Source organism: Bos grunniens, chromosome 10 (genome assembly GCF_055505025.1).
Source record: "Bos grunniens cultivar Pamir isolate PY7600 chromosome 10, Bosgru_T2T1.0, whole genome shotgun sequence".
Lineage (NCBI taxonomy): Eukaryota > Metazoa > Chordata > Mammalia > Artiodactyla > Bovidae > Bos > Bos grunniens.
This window is the reverse complement of record NC_141174.1, coordinates 52,858,819-52,886,731: the sequence shown is the minus strand read 5'-3', so window position 1 is coordinate 52,886,731 and position 27,913 is coordinate 52,858,819. Positions and strand designations below refer to the sequence as shown.

General features: G+C 38.9%; 1 protein-coding gene across 3 annotated transcripts in view; it reads left to right on the top strand.

Annotated features, from left to right (window-relative positions):
- BNIP2 (BCL2 interacting protein 2) overlaps positions 1-27,913 on the top strand; it is a 259,244-nt gene that overhangs the window by 157,739 nt on the left and 73,592 nt on the right. The gene's annotated exons all lie outside the window — the stretch shown is intronic.

The following is a 27,913-nucleotide window of genomic DNA, read 5'->3' as shown; positions in this document are numbered from 1 at the left end:
AGGTCTATATTTCTAGTATATTGGTACATATATTAATGACTGACCCGTGAATAAACTGACAGTTTTAAAATGATGTGAGATAACTTGTTTTCTTATGAGGAATTCACTTGTGCCTTGAACTTAGAGTAAAATGATGATTAGTTCAGTGAATTATGACTCCAATGTTCTTATGATCACCTTAGCAATAGAAAAACTGTCTGGATTTTATTTCTCTATGAAGCTCTACTTTGGAAGAGTCTCTCTGGTTAATCTTATGCTCTAGGAAGTAAAACTGTTGCCATCGTAGTCATAAACTTTTCAAGCAGAAAAATATTCACTGGGAGTATGGTGGTTTCCTGTAGTAATACCCAAACCTCCACAGTATTTTCCAATATCCGAAAAAATGTGTTAAAATATAAATGATTTATAGTAAACAAAAATTTTATTAAGCAAAATTAATTTGAATTCTCTTTAATGTTGAATAAAATGCTTAAGGAACATTTTATAGCACTAGTGGTAAAGAATCCACCTGCCAGTGCCTGAGACACAAGAGATACAAGTTTGATGCCTGGGTTGGGAAAATCCCCTGGAGTAGGAAATGGCAACCCACTCCAGTATTCTTGCCTGGGAAATTCCATGGGCAGAGGAGCCTGGTGGGCTACAGTCCATGGGGCCACAAGCAAAGAATATGGTTTAATAGTTTTATAGTGAGATAGGATATTAATAAAATAAGCAATGTGAATTTCATAACAACAACAAAAAGTAGTTCTATTGACTACTCTCTAACTTGAAACAGTTCGCTTCATTCCCTCAAAGAAGACACTACAGTTTTTTAATGTCCACATTCCACAGTCAAAGTCTGGCTAAGATATGACAGCAGAAGCAAAAACTGCTGAGTTACTGCTGAGTTACCTTATTTTCCAGTCCTTTCTCCCCAAATTCAGTCTTTTTGAAAGGTGAACTTTGAAATTAATGTGAGAATTCAAAGTGACAGTGAAAATAATGCACAGAGCTGAAATTTTTCATTTGAAGTTAACACAGAGAGCTTGAACCAGACCTCCAGTTAGTCAGTTAAATTTGTGAGGATTACATTGTGTCTGAGGGTTTCTCACAGAGGCCTAGCATAATTCAAGGCTGTTTCCCATAGTGCTGACAAAGGATAGCCAATCTTTTTTTCCCCGTTGGAGTGACGCCACCTTATGGCAATAGCATAAACACAGTTTACAAGTCCCTCAACAAGGCCACTTCAAAATGAGATACTTGACAGGTTTTTCTTTTTGAGATTATGTTCATTGTTTAAAATTTTGTACATGAGAGATTCAGCTAATATTTTATACTACATGATTTCAAATCAGTATATTTCACAATAACATAAAATGTGCAAGTGTTGTGTTTTTATATTCAGAGTGATTAAGAGAAGGTGCTTTGAAGCTGGTTTTTCCAGTAGTCATGAATCGATGTGAGAGTTGGACTGTGAAGAAAGCCGAGCACCGAAGAATTGGTGCTTTTGAACTGTGGTGTTGGAAAAGACTCTTGAGAGTCCCTTGGACTGCAAGGAGATCCAACCAGTCCATTCTGAAGGAGATCAGTCCTGGGTGTTCTTTGGAAGGAATGATGCTAAAGCTGAAACTCCAGTACTTTGGCCACCTTATGCGAAGCGTTGACTCATTGGAAAAGACTCTGATGCTGGGAGGGATTGGGGGCAGGAGAAGGGGACAACAGAGGATGAGATGGCTGGATGGCATCACCGATTCAATGGACGTGAGTCTGAATGAACTCCAGGTGTTAGTGATGGACAGGGAGGCCTGGCGTGCTGCAGTTCATGGGGTCACAAAGAGTCGGACACGACTGAGCGACTGAACTGAACAAAACCCTGGACTGCAGTCCCAGCTCTGCGACCTGCTCTCAGAATAATTTTGGACAAATTACTCGACCCTGCCAAGTCTCACGGAGAAGACAATGGCACCCCACTCCAATACTCTTGCCTGGAAAATCCCATGGATGGAGGAGCCTGGAAGGCTGCAGTCCATGGGGTCGCTGAGGGTCGGACACGACTGAGCGACTTCACTTTCACTTTTCACTTTCATGCATTGGAGAAGGAAATGGCAACCCACTCTAGTACTCTTGCCTGGAGAATCCCAGGGACGGGGGAGCCTGGTGGGCTGCTGTCTATGGGGTCACACAGAGTCGGACACGACTGACGTGACTTAGCAGCCAAGTCTCAGTTTTCTCCTCTGTGTATCTGTTTCTGTTTTGTAAATAAGTTCATCTGTGTCATATTTTAGATTCCACACATAAATGATGTTGCGCGATTTGTCTTTCTCTTTTTGATTTACTTAGCATGATAATCTCGATCCTTCTGTGTTGCTGCAAATGGCATTATTTCATTCTTTTTTATGGTTTACTAGTACTCCATTGTATACACATACACATCTTCTTTATCCATTCATCCAGCAGCTTTATTTTTTTGCAGTTCAAAAACCAGTACCATACTTTGAGATGATTGTTTTAAAAGAAGTCAAAATAGTTTCAATGTCTTTGTGTCAGATTACATCACTTAAATGTTCAGTGACAAATGACTGAGTTTCAGCATTTTAACCCTACTTGTGAAATCCATTCTTCTAGACAAATGTCTCGAGTTTTAATGTATATGTAAATAACCGGGGACTCTTGTTAAAGTGAAGATTCTGAGTCAGTAGGTCTGAGATTGTTGCACTTATTATAAGCTCTTAAATGATGCCAATACAGTTGGTGAGCAGAGCACACTTGGAATAGGATTACTCTAAATCACTGAAATTTGTGTCCATTTCCACTTAATTATTATCTTCCCTTGTCAATCAGCAAAACATGGTAAGTTAATCACAAGTTAGAGCAAAGCCATAGGAACCAAGATAATACTCTGTAGTTTTCACTTTCCCTCAACAACTTAACCTTCATCTTTCACCATGGCAATGACTACAAATGTAAGGTAATCATACGTGCCTAACAGAGCTAGAAAAAGTGTGGAAAGGCCAAGTTTTATCACAGTTGTTGAGTTCTGTTTTTTGTTATTGTTGTTCAGTCACTCAGTTGTGTCCAACTCTTTGAGACCCCATGGACTGAAGCATGCCAGGCTTCCCTATCCTTCACCATCTCCTGGAGTATGTTCAAACTCATGTCTATTGAGTTGGTGATGCCATCCAACAATCTCATCCTCCGTTGCCCTCTTCTCTTCCTGCCCTCAATCTTTCCCAGGGACAGGGTCTTTTCCAATGAGTCAGCTGTTCGCATCAGGTGGCCCAGTATGGAGTTTTAGCATCAATCCTTCCAATGAATAATCAGGATTGATTTCCTTAGGAATTGACTGATTTGATCTCCTTGCAGTCCAAGGGACTCTCAAGAGTCTTCTCCAACACTGCACTTCAAAAGCATCAATTCTTCAGGGCTCAGCCTTCTTTATGGTCCAACTCTCACATACACACATGACTACTAGAAAAACCATAGCTTTGACTATAGGGACCTTTGTCAGCAAAGTAATGTCTCTGCTTTTTAATATGCTGTCTAGATTTGTCAAGGAGCAAGCATCTTTTAATTTCATGGCTGCAGTCACCATCCACAGTTATTTTGGAGCCCAGGAAAGTAAACTCTGTAACTGTTTCCATTATTTCCCCATCTATTTGCCATGAAGTGAAGGGACTGGATGCCATGATCTTAGTTTTTTGAATATTGAGTTTTAAGTCAGCTTTCACTCTCCTCTTTCACCCTCCTCAAGAGGCTCTTTAGTTCCTCTTCACTTTCTGCCATAAAGGTTGTATCATTTTCATATCTGAAGTTATTGATATTTCTACCATGCCAAAATCTCCAGAGAACTGGAAACAGTGTAGCTCACACTTATACTGAAAGCCTCACATGTGGCAAGCAGAAGGAGCAGTGCAAAGCCCACTGAAGTGTAAAACAGGGATCCATCATCCTGTGCAAGAGTCACATAAAACATCCATAAAAGTCCTTCCTGAAATACTTGAAAGGAAGTTAGGGGGTTTTATTGTTTGTAAAGCAATGTCCCAAATATTGTAACTATTAAAACTCTTCAGAAATTTGCATAAGCTTATTTAAAATCAATAATTAATAGTTATGGCTTAGGTAAACAAGATGCACTTTTACTGTCAGTAATTAGAAAAAAGCAGATCAAGAAACATGGTATCATAGACAAGACCCCAGAAGTTGAGAACTTCTTGGGTTCTGACAGCACCAATTCTCACCAAATAGTTGAAATAATTTCCAGAAGCTAAAAACATATCTTTAACAACATCTATATGATTTTCAACCATATATGTGAAATAGCTGCAATATTTTATAGTCAGTAAAATCACATTTTAGTAAAAGAGTTATAAGTATATATGGAAAAAGCTAGAAAAATATAAAATACTGAGGGATTCCCCTGGTGGTCTAGTAGCTGAAACTTCGAGCTCCCAATGCACAGGGCCCAGGTTTGATCCCTAGTCAGGAACTAGATCCCATATGCTGGCATTAAAGATCCCACATTCCACAACTAAGACCTGGCACAGCCAAAATTAAAATATATACATATATACACATATATAAATATTTTTTAAAATAAATTAAGAGTTAGCTTCAATGGTGATTTTTATTTTCTTTTTGCTTAAGAGTACTTTGTCATGTTCCATAATTAATGTATATTATTTTTGTAATATGGGGACAAGAGAAACAGGACCAAATTTTACTTTAAAAAACTCATGTCTTGAATGTGAATAAAGTATTTTAAAAGTTTATTGCATAGCAACTTAAAACCTTATATAGTATGACTATGTGATGCACTTTCTTCTGCTTGTTGCTATTGGCCACGCTTCTGAAACTATAATCTGACTCCTTTTTTAAAAAAACAAATACCAATATCCAAAAGAGCACTTTAGAGTCTTGAGAATTTTCCTGCTAATAATTAATTGCATGCATTCTTTGGATTCTAAATTACTCTGAAGAATATCTGAAACAGAGAAAAACCTATTTTTGTTTGTATATGCATGCATGTGGCTCCTGACTGGGTTTTCATTTCAAGTGCACTGGGGCCTTTGTTATGGAATTTCTTAACTTTCTTGACCCTAGAAACATTTCCATGGAGCACTTGCAAGAAAACTACTTCAAATTGGAAGCCTTCCGCTCGTGTACAATCATGCAAACAGCCGGCAGGATTTATTTAACCTTCAGCCAACTGCTCAACCAACTTGAAATTATTGATAGCCCATCAGCAATGATCAAGATGGAGAGGCTAAATGAAGAGGTGCTTTTTTTTTTTCTTGCTTGCTTTTTTTTTTTTTTTTTATGTAAGAGAACCATTGAGCTGGTAACAGGACTTGAAATGCCGTGTCAGCTCAGCTCGCCTGGTCAGGGAGCTCAGCTGCTAGAGGGAAATAAAACTGTTCACTTATGGCCACCCTCCAATCACTCACAGGGGTAATGGTGTTTGGCTTCAGTCAGGTTGTATGTCAGCAAATATACATCTCTTAGACAGCCCCTAAGAGTGCCTTAAGATCATGCTTATTGTTTTTTATAGATAGGGGTCGGATGCTGATAGATGGTGGTCATAGGCCACCGAAATAAATTTTACCCCGTTCAGCAGGTAAAGTTAATCTCAATCCTGGAGAATGAGAGAGCCATTTTGATAGAATATTCATTCCATTGACAGTGATGGGACATTTTTCCTCTGTTAAGCTCTGGTATAGATCATATGAAAGTTGATATCCCAAGTACTTTCCCATTCTCCCATTGCATGAAATCCACCTGCAGAAAAAGAGACCTCAGGAACAAATCAGAGAGATTCCTTAAGATTAAACTTGAAAAATGGAGTTTGGGTGAAGGAACTCTCCAGGGAACCAAACATACCATAGCTCTACCCTGCAGTGGTCAAAATAACACAGGAATCAGAGAAAAAGTTGAAGAGCCACTGGCTGTTCTGTTAAATTATTGATGCCCTCTCCCAAGCCTATCATATGTCGGCAATCAGACACAGTGCTCTTTTCCACAAAGCCCAGATAAACTTCAGAACCTCAATCCAGCATTATAGGTACTCAGATTAAAATGAGTTTGTCACCATCCCATTAAGTCTTTATTTTTTAAGATTTTTTTTAATATGGACCATTTTTAAAGTCTTTATTGAATTTGTTACAATATTGCTTCTGTTTTATGTTTTGGTTTTTTGGCCCTGAGGCGTGTGGATCTTAGCCTCCAAACCAGGAATCGAACCTGCACCCCATGCGTTGGAAAGCAGAATGTTAACCGCTGGACCACCAGGGAAGTGCCCTACTAAGTTTTTAAAACCTAGAAATCTGCCTTCAAACATTCAAAGAAATATAATGAGTCCTCTAAAGTTTCTAAACTAAAAATGTTTAGTTTCTAAACTAGAGAAGTTTCCCAAAGGGTGATGAGAGAGTTGTTCCAGTATTAGAACCCATGAGAAACAGAAAATATGATACTGTCTGTGAGAGATTTTTCTTGAGAATGATGTAAGAAGCCCTACAGAAACAAGACACAGTGCTATTCATTAGAGAAATGAGACTTTTTCAAAGAATTGGATCTTCTTATCCCTGGAACAAGAATCAGCAAGACTCATAGATCTGAGTTAGGTCCTTATAAGAGCCTTGCAGAGCTATTTTTCATTAGGAACTCTCAGAAGTGGGAAAAAGAAAAGTACTCACAGAATGTCAACCTCAAAGTGACTGCAAACTTATGTTGTGGCAGATACACTTAAATAAACCAACCCTTTGTTAGTGACTTCAGCCCTTGGGAGTCCTGCTGTAGAACATGGATGGGACTTGCCTGATCCCCCTGAACTATTGTTTCATTCATCAGACTGGATTCCTCAGACAGTATGTCTTAGAGACTGTGTGCCCTATTGTTAAGTCATGTCTGACTCTTTGTGATCCTGTGGACTGTAGCCCACCAGGCTCCTCTGTTTATGGGATTTTCCAGGCAAGAATACTGAAGTGGGTTGCCATTTCCTTCTTCAGGGGATCTTCTTGACCCAGGGTTCAAACCTGCATCTCCTGCATTGGCAGGTGGATTCTTTACCACTGAGCCACCTGGGTTGCCCATGTCTTAGAGGTCGCAGTGCAGTGCTAAGTTGCTTCAGTCCTTTCTGACTCTGTGACCCCTGGTACTTTAGCCAGCCAGGCTCCTCTCTCCATGGGATTTTCCATTTCCTTCTCCAGGGGATCTTTCAAACCCAAGGATCAAACCTGCTTCTCTTACATCTCATGCATTGGCACACAGATTCTTTACCACTAGCGCCACCTTGGAAATTAAGAAAGTCTCATTTTCTTAATTCAGGGAGAGTAGGTCTTTGTTTTATTAAGCTAGTCACCTTCTTGTTTTCCACTTTTTAAAAAATTAATTAATTTATTTATTTTAATTGGAGGCTAATTACTTTACAATATGCCATATATTCACATGAATCAGTCATGGGTGTATATGTGTTCCCCATCCTGACCCTCCCTCCCGCTTCCCTCCCCATCCCATCCCTCAGGGTCATCCCAGTGCACCAGCCCTGAGCACCCTGTCTCATGCATTGAACCTGGACTGGAGATCTGTTTCACATATGATAATATACATGTTTCAATGCTATTTTCTCAAATCATCCCACCCTCGCCTTCTCCCACAGAGTCCTAAAGTCTGTTCTCTACATCTGTGTCTCTTTTGCTGTCTCACATATAGGGTCATCGTTATATGCATTAATATACTGTATTGATGTTTTTCTTTCTGACTTACTTCGCTCTATATAATAGGCTCCAGTTTCATCCTCATTAGAACTGATTCAAATGCATTCTTTTTAATAGCTGAATAATATTCCATTGTGTACCACAGCTTTCTTATCCATTCATCTGCTGATGGACATCTTGTGTGCAGGGTATTTCTCATGTATCTTGGTGTCCTAGCGGTAGTGAGCACTGGATCCAATAAAAGCAGTGAATACAACGTTCAGCACTTCCCTTTCAAAATCTGGTCCCTGGATTTTTAGCATATTGTACCTTAAGTAGGCCCATTTCTGCATCTAGACCAAAGTATTTATACTAAGTTCATGTTACCTAAAAAAGACCAAATGACCAGACTCTCCTAGAACTTGAAAAATCAGTTTTTAGTATTTTGATTCAGAAGTATCCTGTAAGAATGGAAGAATTCACAACTATACTGCAAACACGTGGCTAAAAGAATAGGGATAATGAGCATTAAGATGTTAATTATGAGTGTTTTGTTAAGAAGAAGATTTGAACCTCTGGTTATAAAGATTTAAGTTTTATGCAATTACCCAACTTTGTCACATTTTGTCTTCCTGTATTGAGAGAAATATGTAATAGATAGAAACCAACCTGGATTGCTCCAGTCTGAACTCACATCATGTAGGACTTTAATCACTGAACAAATGAACATCTAATAGTAGCAGTTATACCATGGGTATGTGCTGATCCAACATCAAGGTTATAAACCCTATTATCAGTATGAACTCTAAACTAGATTGTTATGCCTAGGATAACTTGTTCCATTGATCCATTTTTTTGTGGTAGTGTGTTTTGAATTAATATAGACTAGTATAGACTTCATTCAGAGGCTTTTTTGTTCCCTGAGGTCACTCCAACCAAAATTGTTATCCCATGTGAAAGTGTTGTTAACCTTTGGTGGTTTAGTTGGGGGGATGTGGGGTTTAATTAATTAAAGCTCCATAGGATGTTCAAGCTGGTTTTAGAAAAGGCAGAGGAACCAGAGATCAAATTGCCAACATCCGCTGGATCATCGAAAAAGCAAGAGAGTTCCAGAAAAAACATCTATTTCTGCTTTATTGATTATGCCAAAGCCTTTGACTGTGTGGATCACAATAAACTGTGGAAAATTCTCAAAGAGATGGGCATACAAGACCACCTGACCTGCCTCTTGACAAACCTATATGCAGGTCAGGAAGCAACAGTTAGAACTGGACATGGAACAACAGACTGGTTCCAAATAGGAAAAGGAGTACGTCAAAGCCGTATATTGTCACCCTACTTATTTTACTTATATGCAGAGTACATCATGAGAAACGCTGGGCTGGAAGAAGCACAAGCTGGAATCAAGATTGCCGGGAGAAATATCAATAACCTCAGATATGCAGGTGACACCACCCTTATGGCAGAAATTGAAGAGGAACTAAAAAGCCTCTTGATGAAAGTGAAAGAGGAGAGTGAAAAAGTTGACTTAAAGCTCAACATTCAGAAAACGAAGATCATGGCATCTGGTCCCATCACTTCATGGGAAATAGATGGGGAAACAGTGTCAAGCTTTATTTTTTTTGGCTCCAAAATCACTGCGGATGGTGACTGCAGCCATGAAATTAAAAGACGCTTACTCCTTGGAAGGAAAGTTATGACCAACCTAGATAACATATTCAAAAGCAGAGACATTACTTTGCCAACAAAGGTTCGTCTAGTCAAGGCTATGGTTTTTCCAGTAGTCATGTATGGATGTGAGAGTTGGACTATGAAGAAAGCTGAGTGCTGAAGAATTGATGCTTTTGAACTGTGGTGTTGGAGAAGACTCTTGAGAGTCCCTTGGACTGCAAGGAGATCCATCCAGTCCATTCTGAAGGAGATCAGTCCTGGGTGTTCTTTGGAAGGAATGATGCTAAAGCTGAAACTCCAGTACTTTGGCCACCTCATGTGAAGATTTAATTCATTGGAAAAGACTCTGATACTGGGAGGGATTGGGGGCAGGAGGAAAAGGGGACGATAGAGGATGAGATGGCTGGATGGCATCACTGACTCGATGGACATGAGTTTGAGTGAACTCTGGGAGTTGGTAATGGACAGGGAGGCCTGGCATGCTGCAAGTCATGGGGTCGCAAAGAGTCAGACACGACTGAGCGACTGATCTGATCTGAGCAGCTGAACTGAACGGAACTGAGGATCTTCACATCATTTTGTTATTCCCCACCTCTTCACAGGAAGGTCAGTTTCACTGATTTAGAAAGTAAGGGACAAGGAATTCCCTGGCAGTCCAGTGGTAAAAACTCTATGCTCTCATTGCTGAGGGCCCGCATTCATTCCCTGGTGAAGGAACTGAGATTCCACAAGCCAAGTGGCCAAAAAAAAAAAAGGCGTAAAATCTTTGTGTAGCCTTTCATACAGTCCTTATTTAGAAAGCAAATGATTATACTGCCTTTGCATGGTCAGGTTACCATGGCTGTTTAACAACTGTCACTGGGTAAGAAGTGCCTCTAATACTAGTTATGCTAGAGATGATTTTTGGTAAATAAGCAGGGTTTATGTTTGCCAAGTTCCTTTTACTTTTTTTAAATTTTCCCTTGGGTGCATGCCTATGTTGGGTTAACAGTGTACGTATTAATTTATGTTGAGTTTTGTTCATTTGCTATTAACTATCAGCAAAGTATCAGTTACTGATGGTAACTTATGCAAGGAGAAGTATTTCTTGTTAGTTATACCAACAGTTATTGCTTCAATTGGTCAACCCAATAGATTAGTCCAGTGTAAAACTAGGAGTTGATTTGCTTATTGTTGATATTTAAGTTATTCTTTCAGCGCAAACACTTTCTTAATTCATGGCTACTTTTAAAGCCAACTGTGACGTTGTTTATTTCTACTCTCTAGATAAGGTTGTTATTGTTGTTCAACTGCCCAGTCGTGTCCAACTCTTTGCGACTCTGTGAACTGCAGCACACCAAATAGATAAGGTTCTATCCATTTCTAAGAAGCTGTGCCTTTTTAGGGTAACTTTTAAAAACACATTAAATTTATCATTTTTTTGTACTTTTTAAAATTGAGCTAAGATTCTTCCCTTGGTATCACCAGGCTTGTTAGGCTTATCACCTCTATTTGTACATCTTCTCACTGTTTTGCTTCAGAGATGAACTTGTTCTACAAACTGTTCATAAGTAGCTCATCTGATTTTGAAATATTTAGCTTAAGTTCTATTTGTTAAATGTTTACTAGTTAAATCATTATGCAAAAGGTGAAAGGGGTAAATTCTGCTTTTAATTACTTTCAATGTTTTTATCATCATTCCCTTAGGGTACTTTCTCCACAGTACCCTATTGCTTTGCTATAGTACCAAATATTTAAATTTCTGTCTCCTATACTTTAAATGTTGAGTGAATGATTGATTTGTTTTGCCTGTGTTAGTAAAGTTTGTGGAGGTTCTTGCCTGGAGAATCTCAGGGACGGGGGAGCCTGGTGGGCTGCCGTCTATGGGGTCGCACAGAGTTGGACACGACTGAAGTGACTTAGCAGCAGCAACAGGGCTAGATTTAGTTCAAAACATTCATGGACTATGAATGTAGGTCCAAACTAGGTGCCATGTGTCGGGACCCGCGTTAGGCACTACTGACAAAATGGAGGCACAGCCCCAACCCCCTCTCCTCATCCCACAGGCATGGTCCTGGGATGAAGGAGTTAGGTTTTGTGATTCTGACTTGTTCTTCCCTTTCTTCGGTTGAGTTGGCTGGAAAGAATGTTAAGGTGCTTATTGTTCTTGAGAGAAGCATGAGAAAGCACAAAGCCTTCTGCAGTTGTGCCCAGAAAACAATCTATAAAATAACCATTGACATTTGTTCAAGGATCTTTACAAAGAATGTTCCAGGATGAGCACATAGGCCGCAGCTTGAGGCCATGGGAAGGATTGTTATCTGAGACCTGTTTGTGAGGGGAATGTTTATGGCAAAGGAAGTTTGGTGAGCTTAGGGTTTAGGAATAATTAAGAATAGCTAGAAGCCTTTTTAGGAGATAGTGAGCTTAGGATACTAGGGGCAAGCAAGATTTAGAAAGATAAGAAATAAACTGAGGGATGTGGTAGGCAGCCCAGACATAAGTATGAGTTACAATGTAATCACAAGTAAACACAATTCTGAGAGAATTGCTGAAGCAGGAACTCTGTTTGAAGGGCAACAATGAGACAATAAATCTGGGTGAGGGGGAACTTAAAATGTCAAACCTCTGACCTAATGCTTTTGTCAAAGTATAAAAGAAGACCTGATGCTTGAAATAAACATGTAGTCCCACGAACCTCCAGTCAGAGGCTACATCATTCTTGGCAGACACTGCTCATCCCTTCAGGCTGATTCCCTGGCTGCTGGAGCTGGACTCTGGCAGCTAAGCTTTAATTTATCAAAGCCCAATTACCTTGTGTGCTTACTTTGTTACAACTTGTCTCCTCTTATAGTTAGTGTTTGTTAATAGGTTATAGAAAGTTGTTTTAATACTTGAGGAGGGTGACAGGTGGTATGTGTGTGCTTCATGTCCTTATTCAATTAAGCTCTCTATTCTTAATTTACTACTAAATGCTCCTTTGGTTTTTAGTTTTCATAAAAACTTTTGTGTCCTGATTAACCTATTTTCAGGACAGGAATAGAGATGCAGACATAGAGACTGTGGACACAGTTGGGGAAGCAGAGGTTGGGACAAACTGAGAGAGTAGCGTTGACATATATACACTGCACTCTGTAAAGCAGACAACTGGTGGGAACCTGCTGTATAGTTCAGGGAGCTCAGCTTGGTGCTCTGCAATGACCTAGAGGGGTGGGATGGGAGTGGGTAGGAGGGAGGCTAAAGAGGAGAGGATATATGTATAAATATAGCTGATTCACTGTGTTGTACAGCAGAAACTAACAACATTGTAAAGCAATTACACTCCAAATAAACTTCCTGTCATGAGAAATATATTCTTCAAGTAGAAAATGTAGCCCATTTTTCCCATCCCATAGGTTACTCCTTGACCTAATATTTTTATGTATAATTATGCTTGCTTTTATTCCTCTTTAAGTTTTGCTGAATATGGCAGTATATAGACTGAATTAGCAAGGGTTGGTGAAATTTATCAGGGTTTATATATTATGAAACAGGCTCCTCTAAAGGAATGTGACAAAATGCCAAGTCCTTTGAGTGTTAAGCCTCTGCTAGTAGTACTCTGGCAAATAATTTGATTATAATTATTTAGGTTTAGGGCTAAGTATAGTGGGGTATCTAATCCCAGTTTGGGTCTTAGCTGTCATGTAATTAGAAAATATTAAAATCACTTTCATGGTTTATTTTAGCCATGGGTTTTTTTGGCTTAGTTAGAATTTAACTTTATTTTTTTATTACCCTTTAATATGCTTTACATCAGTTTTCTATTAATTTGGATCAATTGTATGCCCATGGTGGCTGGCACAAAATTCACCAACCCTAGATAATATACCTTAGTTGAACTTTTGTTTATGGTGTAATTTTTATCACTGCTCTTTCCCATGATTGTGTTGCTGATGTTGTTGTTTAGTCGCTAAGTCATGTCCAACTCCTTTGCCACACCATGGACTGTAGCCTTCCAGGCTCCTCTGTCCATGGGGTTTCCTAGGCAAGAATTCTGGCTGCTGCTGCTAAGTCGCTTCAGTCATGTCCAACTCCATGCAATCCCATAGACGGCCTCCCACCAGGCTGCCCCGTCCCTGGGATTCTCCAGGCAAGAACACTGGAGTGGGTTGCCATTTCCTTCTCCAATGCATGAAAGTGAAAAGTGAAAGTGAAGTCGTGCCTAACTCTTAGCGACCCCATGGACTGCAGCCTACCAGGCTCCTCCATCCATGGGATTTTCCAGGCAAGAGTACTGGAGTGGAAGAATACTGGAGTGGGTTGCTATTTCCTTCTCCAGGGGATCTTCCCAACACAGGGATCAAACCCACATCTCCTGTAGGCAGGAGATTCTGGCAGACAGATTCTTTACACTGAGCCACCAGGGAAGTCCCATTTCCCATGGGTATGGTTAAGCAAGGCCTTATGAACTCCTCCTATTAGTGTGCTTGATATCTGCTACTTTTAATCTTAATGATTTAGAGAGTGTTCTCACTGGGGTGTGGATGCTTGCATGTGTAATTTTATTAAAAACTAGTAGAAAGGCTGGGACAAAACCTATGTATTTATGGAGTTAATAAACTCATCTAGGCATTTTCAGGATTTAAGCTTTAAGATTTAAGCTACATAAACAGGTTGTGTTTTTGTTTTTTGTTTTTTTTTTCAGAATTTTCCACAGTTTATTGTGATTCACACAGTCAAAGGCTTTGGCATAGTCAACAAAGCAGAAATAGATTTTTTCTGGAATTCTCTTGCTTTTTCCCTGATCCAGTGGATGTTGGCAATTTGATCTCTGGTTCCTCTGCCTTTTCTTTTTTTTTTTTTTTAATTTTTTTAAAATTTTATTTTATTTATTTTTTTAAATTTTATTTTATTTTTAAACTTTACATAATTGTATTAGTTTTGCCAAATATCAAAATGAATCCATCACAGGTATACATGTGCTCCCCATCCTGAACCCTCCTCCCTCCTCCCTCCCCATAGCATCCCTCTGGGTCGTCCCAGTGCACTAGCCCCAAGCATCCAGTATCGTGCATTGAACCTGGACTGGCATCTCGTTTCATACATGGTATTTTACATGTTTCAATGCCATTCTCCCAAATCTTCCCACCCTCTCCCTCTCCCACAGAGTCCATAAGACTGTTCCATACATCAGTGTCTCTTTTGCTGTCTCATACACAGGGTTATTGTTACCATCTTTCTAAATTCCATATATATGCGTTAGTATACTGTATTGGTGCTTTTCCTTCTGGCTTACTTCACTCTGTATAATAGGCTCCAGTTTCATCCACCTCATTAGAACTGATTCAAATGAATTCTTTTTAATGGCTGAGTAATACTCCATTGTGTATATGTACCACAGCTTTCTTATCCATTCATCTGCTGATGGACATCTAGGTTGCTTCCATGTCCTGGCTATTATAAACAGTGCTTCGATGAACATTGGGGTACACGTGTCTCTTTCCCTTCTGGTTTCCTCAGTGTGTATGCCCAGCAGTGGGATTGCTGGATCATAAGGCAGTTCTATTTCCAGTTTTTTAAGGAATCTCCACACTGTTCTCCATAGTGGCTGTACTAGTTTGCATTCCCACCAGCAGTGTAAGAGGGTTCCCTTTTCTCCACACCCTCTCCAACATTTATTATTTGTAGACTTTTGGATCGCAGCCATTCTGACTAGTGTGAAATGGTACCTCATAGTGGTCTTGATTTGCATTTCTCTGATAATGAGTGATGTTGAGCATCTTTTCATGTGTTTGTTAGCCATCTGTATGTCTTCTTTGGAGAAATGTCTATTTAGTTCTTTGGCCCATTTTTTGATTGGGTCATTTATTTTTCTGGAGTTGAGCTTATTTTATTTTTAAACTTTACATAATTGTATTAGTTTTGCCAAATATCAAAATGAATCCATCACAGGTATACATGTGCTCCCCATCCTGAACCCTCCTCCCTCCTCCCTCCCCATAGCATCCCTCTGGGTCGTCCCAGTGCACTAGCCCCAAGCATCCAGTATCGTGCATTGAACCTGGACTGGCATCTCGTTTCATACATGATATTTTACATGTTTCAATGCCATTCTCCCAAATTTTCCCACCCTCTCCCTCTCCCACAGAGTCCATAAGACTGTTCCATACAAAGTACCATAGATGTAGTTGTTTTATATAATTTATGGTAGATATAGTGTTAAAATTTTAATATAAATGACCAATAGATCTAGGGAGATGTCTGTGTATATCAGTAGGTATATATCTAAGTAATTTGTTGGTATGATTAGGGTTTGTATTCTAGGTCTATCTTGCTTTGAGCACTGAAATGTTCACGTTTTGTTGGATAGATTCATTAAATTCTATGTATTTATATGTTTTTGCCTTGTTTGGGGGAGGGTGGTTTGGCAGTGTCTTATAAGCATGTAGAACTTAGGGTTTAAGTGGAAAGAAAGGGGGATTTGAAGAATAGGAATAATAAAAAATGTACCCTATGGTGTTCCAATAAGAAAACTGTACAACAGGATATAAAGGAAAATTTTGTTCTGAATTAGTCTCAACTTTAGACTTTTAAAAAATGCCCTTTAAAAGTTTTTCTTAAATAATGAAAATTAATCCTTAATAAAGTCCTGCCAAACAAAGGTCCTGAAGGGCCTTATTTTGATGAATAAATTAAGAATTTTTAATTCACTGATTTAATGGTTTCCTGTTGGAGAAGGAAATGGCAACCCACTCCAGTGTTCTTGCCTGGAGAATCCCAGGGACGGGGGAGCCTGGTGGGCTGCCATCTATGGGGTCGCACAGAGTCAGACATGACTGAAGCGACTTAGCAGCAGCAGCAGCAGCAGGCTCCTCCTTGAGGAGGGAATTGGCATCTAATGCAAACTTATGTCACCTATAGTGCGCAGCAAGTGGCTTGAACCAAGTTGAAATTCAGGAAGTAGCTACTAAATAGATGCTTGCAGTTGTGAGGAGTTTGAAAACCATTTTATCCCTTGAGTAAACAGTTCTTCCATATTTTTCATTTTATGATGTAATTGCCACATTTTTTTAGCCCCTGCAAAGTTCAGTTTTAGTTAAGTCCATGAAAAAGTGATTATCAATTCCATATATGTGGGATCCAGATTCACACAGTTTTACTCAAATTTAAAATGTGGCACTATAAATTGAGAGTCTTAAAAATGTGTTTACCTTTCACCAGTAATTTCACTTTCAGAAATAGTAAATAATAATGGATTATGTAAAGATTCAGATAAAAGAATATTTATTACTGGAAAGCAACTTAAATGGCCAAGTATACCTTCAGTGAACTAACATTCAGCCTTTAAAAATGGTCTTGTAGATAATTATTTAGTGACTTGGAAAAATAGTAATATATTATTAAGTTTCTTTTTAGTGAGGTTTATGATGACTGAGCAGAGGGTGGCAGATTGAACGATGGATTAAGAGAACGAGGTTATTCACTATCAGAGAAGAGAGTTACATATATGGAAGGAGTGAAGGTTAAAATTCACCCTGCAGTATTGGACTAGAATTGGTGATATTGTTGCAAATTTATGGCTTTCAGTATGCATAAACATAAAACCAGATATAAATGTACATGTATTATACATATCTGAGTGTCTGGGAGCATCAACATTCCAGAAGCAGTAAGCACACCACTTTCTAGGTCTGGCAAGACTTCTCCACTAAAAAGTACCTCCATGAAAAAGAAGCAGGGCTTCTTGGAGAAATAGTGATTCCAGGGCTAGAGCGGGAAAAGTGTACAATATGCCTGGGACATCTTGTACCAGAAGGTAAGGCAGTGCTCAGAGAACAGTGTGGGCCTTCACATGGAAGCTAGCTCTCAGAGGCTTCCATTGGCTAAATATGGGGCAATTTCATGGTCAGAATAATTAATTAATAGCAGTAATAGAAATATATAGTAGTAGAAAAACAATAGAAATCCATGATCCACACTGATATAAATGAATGAAGAAAAAGCTCTTCTTTATAATAGAATGTCAACTAACAAACATAGAAGAAATAATGGATTTAGAAAAATCACCACTTGGTAGCTATCATAGTAGTAATAAACTTAATTAAGAAACATCAAGAAGTGCTAAAACTAGTGGAAGAGAGTTGGTTTAAAAATGGGAGATACACACACACACATATTTATCTATGATCTCCAAATATCTCCATACAAAATATTTACTACTTACAAAGGAAAAGCAATTTTATAGGGAAAAACCTGCTATAAACCATCTTACCAGTGACAAAAGTTAATAGCACTAATAGTGGAGAAATCTAATAGTATGCCATTGTATAAAATGCAGTGAACACCGATGTATAGATCAGTCTTATGGACTCTGTGGGAGAGGGAGAGGGGGGGAGATTTGGGAGAATAGCATTGAAACATGTATAATATCATGTATGAAACGAGTCACCAGTCCAGGTTCGATGCACGGTACTGGATGCTTGGGGCTGGTGCACTGGGACGACCTAGAGGGAGGGTAGGGGAGGGAGGTGGGAGGAGGGTTCACGATAGGGAACGTGGGTATACCTGTGGCGGATTCATTTCGATATTTGGCAAAACTAATACAATATTGGAAAGTTTAAAAATAAAATAAAATTTTAAAAAAAATGCAGTGAGAGGCCACAACATTCTTTTGTGATATTCCTACCAAAGATGCATAAACTGAGTCTAATCATGAAGAAATAGCAGACAAAACCAAATAGAGGGGCAGTTGACAAAGCAACTAACCGGTAATCTTCAAATATGTCAAGGTCATAAAAGTCAAGTAAGGACTGAGGAACTGTCCTTTTAATGAATGTCCTTTTTAATGAAAAAGATTAAAAAGGCAGCAATGTTTATTTCTGGATTGGATCCTTTTGTATAAAGAACATTTATTTGTACAGTTAACAAAACTTGAATAGGTTCTTTGAATGGTGGATTTAGGGAGATCTTTGTATTGTACTTTCAAAATTTCTGTAAGTTTTAAATCATTTCAAACTAAAAACTCATGATATAATACAATATGTAAGCTATAATCTCATTTTGTAAAAACCGTACATTGTAATATACATGACACAAAGAGAAAGGTCAAAATATATACATCAAAACATGGTAATCTTTGAGTAATGGGACCATGTTTATTTATATTTTATTTTTTATCTGTTTTTATCTGTATTTTGTAATTAAAAATGAATATAATGTTTGCCATTTAAAAATTATTTTTGTTTTTTAATGTGTATGTGTGCACTTTGGTAATGTCCAGCCTTAAACTGTAAGATTATATTATAAAGCATAATTGCTTCATTTATAATTGAGTTAGCTTCCACAGTAAATAGTTTTGTATTTCCAAATCACTGCAAGATTGTGTTTTCACATTGTCTAAAATGTGAAAAATAGTCCTATTTGGGAAATGCTATTTATCTCTACTGTATTACTTGTTGCTCATTGATAATATTCCTGAAAAATAATCTACTGTAATTGAATCACTTCCTTTCTAATATTTACAATAGAACTTGTAAATTAGGCTAATCTTAGACTGGATTTAAAATAGTCTTCTAAAGACTATTTATCTAGATATAAAAAAATACCATGTATGGATGTGACAGTTGGACTATAAAGAAAGCTGAGCACCAAAGAATTGATACTTTTGAACTATGGTGTTGGAGAAGACTCTTGAGAGTCCCTTGGACTGCAAGGAGATCCAACCAGTCCATCCTAAAGGAAATCAGTCCTGAATATTCATTGGAAGGACTGATGCTGAAGCTGAAACTGCAATATTTTGGCCATCTGATGCGAAGAGCTGACTCATTTGAAAAGACCCTGATGCTGGGAAAGATTGAAGGCAGGAGGAGAAGGGGACGACAGAGGATGAGATGGTTGGATGGCATCACCGACTCAATGGACATAAGTTTGAGTAAACTCTGGGAATTGATGATGGACAAGAAGGCCTGGCGTGCTGCAGTCCATAGGGTCACAAAGAGTTGGACACAACTGAGCGACTGAACTGAACTGAACTTAAAAAAACACGAAAATACTCTATTTTCCTTTTGTGAGTTTCAGCATCTTTTTATTGTTTTTCTTCATTCAAAAGCATGTTACAATTATGAACATCATTGTAAGGAATAATGAGAAAAACTAATAAGACTGAAATTATCAAAGTATACAATATCTCTTATCTGTTAAACTCTTATTAAAAGAATCTGAGATTTTGTTGAATTGTATTCACTGAAATGGGTTCAACATTCTTGTCATTTGCAAAAGCAAAGCCCTTAGTAGTATGAGGCCTGGTATTGCAGAACAAGAACCTTGAAATATCTAAAAAATGAGATTCTTCATCAGATTTTGAGTAAATTTGCAATTATGGTCATTGTGCACATAATGTATAGGACACAACTGAGAATGTACACTAAATTCACCTTTTTTATTTTTGGCTCTGCTGGATCTTTGTTGTAGCATTCAAGCTCTTTGTTGTGGCATGTGGGCTTTCTCTTGTTGCAAAGCACAGGCTCTACAGCACACAGGCTCAGTAGTTGTGGCACAGACCTCTAGTCGTAGCACATGGACTTGATTGCCCCGTGGCATGTGGGATATTAGTTCCCTGATCAGGAATTGAACCTGCATCACCTGCATTCAGTTCAGTTCAGTTCAGTCGCTCAGGCGTGTCTGACTCTTTGCGACCCCATGAGCTGTAGCACACCAGGCCTCCCTGTCCAACACCAACTCCCAGAGTCCACCCAAACTCATGTCCATTGAGTCGGTGATGCCATCCAACCATCTCATCCTCTGTTGTCCCCTTCTCCTCCTGTCTTCAATCTTTCCCAGCATCAGGGTCTTTTCAAATGAGTCAGCTCTTCGCATCAGTTGGCCAAAGTATTGGAGTTTCAGCTTCAACATCAGTCCTTCCAATGAACACCCAGGACTGATCTTCTTTAGCATGGACTAGTTGGATCTCCTTGCAGTCCAAGGGACTCTCAAGAGTCTTCTCCAACACCACAGTTCAAAAGTATCAATTCTTTGGTGCTCAGCTTTCTCTATAGTCCAACTCTCACATCCATTAGACAGCAAATTCTTAACCATTGGACCACAGGAAGTCCCTAAATTCACCTTTTTGTGTGACAACTTAGGAACAAAACATCTCCTGGGTCAGTTTAGCTGAAAAGAAAATAGATAGTGCACCTTTGCAAACTATTCAACCCTGGAGGTACATGCATAACTCCAATTAACTGAAACAAAATTCTCAGCATACTTTGAGTGGTGAGGATATTCTTTAATCATGTCATTGTATTTTGGCAGGTAATTTTAATTACATAAATCAGAAATTTTAACAGCAGAACCAAGTCAGAGGCATAGAATTCCCATGGACCATAGCCAGGCTCTGTTGTCCATGGGATTTTCCCAGGAAGGAATACTGGAGTGGGTTGCTGGAATACCTCTGTGCTGATAACATCCCAAATTTACACCTAGGGCCCTATCCTTTCATAATAATAATTAGAATTTGTATAACACTTTATAATTAGAAAAAGTATATCTTGCTTGTGCTCAGATGCTTTAGTTATGCCTGACTCTTTGTGACCCCACAGACTATAGCCCACCAGGCTCCTCTGTCCATGGGATTTTCCCAGGAAGGAATAGTGGAGTGGGTTGCCATGCTCTTCTACAGGGGATCTTCCCAACCCAGGAATTGAACCCACATCTCCTGCATTGCAGGTGGATTCTTTACCACTGAGCTACTGAGGAAGCCCCCCAAAAACTACCTATTCATATACTATATCTTTCAAACATTTCTATCCATATAAAGTTGGGCCCATTTATTTAAAATGAGCCAGAACAGTAGGGAAGTTCTAGACCTGGCACTCCAGATCTAGGCTAGGTGAAAGCCAGAGACTATATAGTTAAGCTTCAACCTCTGGAAACATTGTCAACAAACAGCTGGGCACCAGCCACTGGCCTAGAAATCAGAACAAAGACTCATCTCAGGGAAGGAACACAAAGGACAAGACTACACTTTAGTCTGAAGGGAAACATCTCTAACAGGTTAGATAAGGACTGAGGAATCAGGACCAAGGTAGAAATCTACAAATAAAACCTAAGACTGAGGACTATACAGAAAAACCCAGCAAGTTCTTAGTCAATTTTGTTGAAGGAATGAGCGAATGAGGTAGCAGACTTGTAGTAGAGGTTATTTATACTGCTTGACTTGTCACATCCATTATTTATATTTACTTTAAATGGCACATGTGTGTAAAAATATACATACATATATACACACACATATATGTATGTGTGTAATGTAAGTATGTGAGGCATATATATCCCATAGCTTCATCTACTTCCTTCCTTCCAATATTTTATTGAAACTACTTAATCATAGCTTACTTGAGGAGAGTATCCATGTTTTTACTCATTTGTATCCTATAAAGCACTTACCACACACATTGTACCTATACATACTCATTTATTATTGAGGAAAAATCTTTTCAACCGGTGAAAAATCAATGTGGTGATATAGAAGAAGCACATGTTTGGATTCTGGCTCCAGTGTTTAATAACTGTGAGTCATTTGACTTCTCTGAGAACCTCCTCTGTGTGAAATGGTGATGTAGTTGGAAATAGCCTATAAGCATGTATGCTCTTTGACCCAGGTACTCTGTTCTAAGAATGTATCTTACAGGTTGTCACGTGAGAAAAAGAGGCAGACTGCAAACAAAGAAATGCATTTATTTGTGGTCTTGGAATGGCAATCTGAGAGCACAGATTCTGGCAGCAACCAGAATAATGTCCTGTCTGAGAAACAAAAAGTATTGGGTTTTAAAAGTAAAACAGCAAAGTACATTTAGTTTACATAAGTTGTTTGCCAAGAACTATGATTGAACCATCCATAAGATGTTACAGAAAAACCCAAATGAACATTTTGGCCAAGCCAATTTTTTAAAACAATTTCTTGCCTTGTCAAGGATGTCTTAGTAAAGGCACTTTTCTATGTAGTTTTCAGGAATTACATTCTCAGCAAATATCCCACCCCTCCTTTTTTTGAAAGCAGAGTTTGGTCAGGACTTTATGGAGTCATAAAGTACAAAATAGAGTTACTGCTGACATCTCCTCCCAGAAGGCAAACTTGCATTTTAAAAAGTAGTATACTTACAGGTTTATTCATTGCAGCATTGTTTGTAATCACAAAAGATTGTATGTAACCTAAATGCACATCAATAAAGAACTGATTGAATGAATTGTAGCACATGCACGCAATGATAGCATAAAAACGATTAGGAAAGATCCTTTTGTATTGATACGGAACTGTCTCTAAGATATATCATTAAATGCACAGTTATGTGCGTAGCATACTACCATTTATCTTAAAAGGGTAGGGAAAGAATGTGTTTGTTTACATATGTAAACACACACACATACATAAATGGAGTAGAAAATGGCAACCCACTCCAGTATTCTTGCCTGGAGAACTCCATGGACAGAGGAGCCCTGTCCATGGGGGTCGTAAAATGTCAGACACGTGCATGCACAAATTAGCTCTAAAGAAACAGATAACATTACATATGTGTGAAGTGAAATATCACAAGAAACTGGTAATGTCAGTTGCCTGATGTCAGTTGCCTGTGAGAAATATAGCTGAGAGGCTGAAGGACAAATGTGGCAGGGGAGAGTTTTCATTGTATAGTCTGTTGAACTTGAAAAATTTTCAAACTTATGAATATATTATTAAAAAGAAATAATATAATTTAAACATCAGACATTAAAAATAAAGAAATAATGTTGTGAAATACCTAGCATGTGACTGACATTTAGATATTAGCCTCTGATAGATAAGCTATCTAACACTGCTGTGAGTAGTGATGGAAAGCTACCTGCTTTTCTCGCCAGACATTAACCTCGCTCCTTCTGGTGATGATGCCAGAGAGTTGCACTAAGCAGGAGACTGAAAGTTGAAACATCAAATTCATGAGTAAATAAGAAGCGGATTAAATACCTACCTTCATCTTCCCTAACCACTTCAGTCCATGCTTTTTCAAAGGAGCTCTCAAGTTATAGTCTGGCACCTAAGAGTTTCCCCAAAGCATATGAAGAGTTAAGAATATATGTGATCACAGTAGCCAGCACATATAGCTCAGTTCACACAGACTTGTGGATGTATCTTAGAAAACTTCAGGATATTATCAAAACTCAGCTCCAGCTACTCACTGCTCATAAGCGAATATTCAAGAGGTAGGTGTTGATAGAAAAAAAAGGTTGCTTTATTCATGAGACTGGCACTGGGAAAGAAGGCAGACTCATGTCCAAAGACCAGATGCCCCCTGCGCATCAGTGGACAAGAGCTTTTAAAGAGGAGTTTCAGGAGTGTACAAATAGAGGCCTACATGTAGACCAGTATGGTCAGCCCTGACAATCATCATGAAATTAGTGATGCAGTGGTTTGATCAGCATTATGTTGTTCCAAGTACAGTTAACAAATTATTAACCAGAGATGTATTGATACGTCTTTTGTTACCCAAATGTTATTGACTGGAGTATTTCAATATTCACTTGCATATTGACTAGAGTATTTCAGCGTTCGCTTGCGTAACAAATTGCTGGCCAGAACTGTTAGTTTCTGCAGAAATCCCCCGGTCAATTATGTGTTAATCTTCAGTTCCAGGGTTGATTTGTTCCCATTGCCTTGAAGCCAGTTCTTAGAGTTATGGCAGCTTATGTCATGGCTCCCTGAGGGAAGGAAATGGCAACCCACTCCAATGTTCTTGCCTGGAGAATTCCAGGGATGGGGGAGCCTGGTGGGCTGCCATCTATGGGGTCACACAGAGTTGGACACAACTGAAGTGACTTATCAGCAGTAGCAGCAGAAAAGCGACTAAACACACACACACCCACACCACACACACACACCCACACACACACACACACACACACGTCATGGCTACAGTGTGGTCATGTAGTTAGTTAACTTCTTCCACCTTGTGGGGGTTTTAGTGTATATAAAACAGCTCAGAGGATATGGCTCAGAACATTATCTATAGCCTTTGAGAAGGAACTAAAGGTCCTTGACTTTGTTTAATGACTAAATTATTATTATTTTTTGTCTTGTTTGACTGCTTTCTCTGAATACATTTATTCTTTGGTTTAAGTTCTTCTACAGACAGAAGACAGGTGGAGGGCATGGGGTGAGTCTGTCCTAGGAAGGCCCCACAGGCTCCTGCTCTGTTTCAGGGACAGTATATCTGGGCTTCCCTGGTGGTTCAGTGGTAAAGAATCCACCTGCCAGTGCAGGAGACATGGGTTTGATCCCTAATATGGAAAGATCCCCTGGAGAAGGAAATGGCAGCCCACTTCAGTAATCTTGCCTGGAAAACTGCATGGACAGAGGAGTCTGTTGGGCTACAGGCCATGGGGTTGCAAAAGAGTGGCACGACTTAGCAACTGAACAGCAATCACCACAAATGTTTGTAAATAGATAACCTAGAAATAAGGGCTTCCCTGGGCTTCCCTGGTGGTTCAGTCAGTAAAGAATCCACCTGCACTGTGGGAGACCTGAGTTCAATCCCTGGGTGGGGAAGATCCCCTGGAGGAGGGCATGGCAACTCACTCCAGTATTCTCACCTGGAGAATCCCACTGGACAGAGGAGCCTGGCGGGCTACAGTCCACAGAGGCACAAAGAGCTGAACATGACTGAAGCGACTTAGCCGGCACACACACAACCTAGAAATAAGCGTCCAAATATTGTTCAATGATCAAGGCAACTCACTGCTGCTATTCAATCACAAGCATGATCTTTAATGAAGATAACTAATTCTAATAACTTTCACAATTCAAAATGTCCAAGGCAAATGTACTATTCTGTGCTAGTTGATGTTTATATTGCTGAAAGAGTGATACTTTATGTATATCAGAGTTTTTCCTACTGAGAGCCCCAGTGAAGCCTCAGGAATGCTAAATCCCATTAGCATTACCTGTACTGGAGGGAATCTGATCTAATTGGGAGTCAACACACATTTTATACCTTTTTGGGAAAAAATCTTAGGACTTGGGTATGATTAACAGAAAAGGCTCAGTATAGCACTATGAAGAATAATTAAGCTATAAATTTCATCTTTGTTTGCAAAGTGAGAAACGCCTTTAAAAGAATGTGATCCACTCTTTCCGCTCCCCTCCCCAGCTTTATCTGTCTCGGTAAATATAATTAGGTAATGGCTGATGATTTGTTAGCATTTTATTTCTTGTGTTTGCAAGGGCATTAGCGGTGATCATAAAGCTCACAACAAATATGGTCCGTTTCTGATTTTCAGAGGCAAGAACGTGACTTTTAAGAATCAAATGGGCCAGAAGCAGGCATTCTTGCAAATTAACTCTTCCTGTATTCTGAACAGGATCAGAGAGACTTTTGTCTTAGCTGATTTGCATGCACTAATTGCTAATTCTGAGTAAATGTGGAGTGATCACCTACACAATTACATTCATAAATTAATATTTTTACTTCACAGTTATTTACACACAGGAAGAAACAGTACAAATAATTCTAAGACTGTGTCTACACTTACATAATGAAGTGGTTAATTAAAGTAATGAGCTAGTTAATGACAAGCCTAGAAATTTTTCATGAAATATCCATATAAGGGAGGAAGAAATGTCTTTGCCTGAATAATTCTCATAATTGCCTGAACATTTGATTTCACTTTCTATGCACAGAGACATGCCCTAAATGATACTTCAGTTATGAATCTAAATTATCTTTTGATTTCTCATGAGTAGTATTGTTACCAGTGCTAACTTCCAAGATAACAGAATTAAACCAGAGGTATCACACAGAAAAGAGAAATAGCCTCACCCCCCAAAATCATACAGGACACAGGCTGATTCACACAATTAGGTGGCAGTGAATATATAGAAACAGAAGCTAAACTAAGTTTAGAGTAAATCAGCCACTGACTATCACGACCAAGAGGCTTCTTTAACCTACCCCAAGTTTAGAGGGACCCATCCTTTTAGGATCTCTGATCCCTTGGTCCAATACATCTCTGACCTTAATGCTGAAGACCAAATTTCCTCTAACTTTTTGTTTCACATCTGGAATCGAGGGGCCTGCAACAAACCCTAATCATCTGGGTTTGGAAAAACACCTCACTTATTTGGGAAAAGATCTAGTCTTTCCCTATTTCAGTGAAGAGTGCCGCATCCACCCAGCTGCCCAGAGCAAAACTCTCGCAGTCATCCTTGATTCTCTGCTTCCCTTTGTGCCAGTCTGAGCTACCATCATCTCTAATGTTAGTCTCCTTGCCTTGACTTTTGCTCCATCAACCACGCCATTGATCCCCAAAGCCCATTCTCACTTCAGCAGCTGATATACTTCTTTAAAATGTTTCCCAGATTATGTCAGTCCTCTGCTCACAGTTTTGAGCAGATCGATGGGGCTGAAGCTGTGGATCATGCTTTGGGTCTGGAAGCACGTAGAGGAGGTAGCAGAACAGCTTCTGAAGGATAACAGGGAGTAACATTCTCATGACATATTGGGGAATTAATCTCCTCTACTGCTTGAAGCCATGACTAGGGCTGGAGCTCTTCTGTTGACTTTAAGGATGCTTTGACCCAGGAATATAATTTACGAGACAGTCAGCATCTGGAGAGGTGAAAGGACGTAGACACATCCTCTTTACCTGGATCTGACCCAATACTGCCTTGTATATTAATAATATCACCTAGGATGGGACCTGGGAACAGCTGCCAGTACACTGAGCTCTTGCCTGAGGCAGCTAGGGGTGATTCTCTGAGGCAACTATGAAACCACTAGATAGCAGGAGATGAGCACACACAAAAAAAGAAACAAAAATAAAAACCTCCTACCCCAGAATCTGAAAACTGAAATTCTAAAATATAACCAGGAAACCAATTCTAGGACAGAGGAGCCAAATAAAACTGTGGTTAAAAAAAAAAAAAAGCAAGTTTACTTGAGACAAAAGAAAATAGTTTTTTTTTTTAAATCTAACAAATATAGTTTGTTTCTGCAAAGAAATACAAATTTTCCTCTGAAACTTAAAAAAAAATTATAGGTAAAAAATTACACAAAACGCATGGCTAATAAAGCAAACTAAAGTGTTCAGATGGAATATTACACTGATAAGACATTTTTAAAAAATCAGTAGAAGGGATAAACTCTGGATAAGAGTTGAAGAAAGAATTACTGAACTAGAAGACAAAACTGGGGGATTCTCTCAGTATGCAGTACTTAGATACAAAAAAATAAAAATATGAAAGAGCAGTTAACATACATGGAGAATAAATTATTTTGGATATTATTCTATTAAGAGTTCCTGGGGAGAAAAATAATGAAAAGAATACAGCAGAATGTTCAAACTACAGCACAATTGCACTCATCTCACACACTAGCAAAGTAATGCTCAAAGTTCTCCAAGCCAGGCTTCAAGTACATGAACCGTGAACTTCCAGGTGTTCAAGCTGGTTTTAGTAAAGGAAGGAACCAGAGATCAAATTGCCAACATCCCCTGGATCATCAAAAAAGCAAGAGAGTTCCAGAAAAGCATCTACTTTTGCTTTATTGACTACACCAAAACCTTTGTGTGGATCACAACAAACTGTGGAA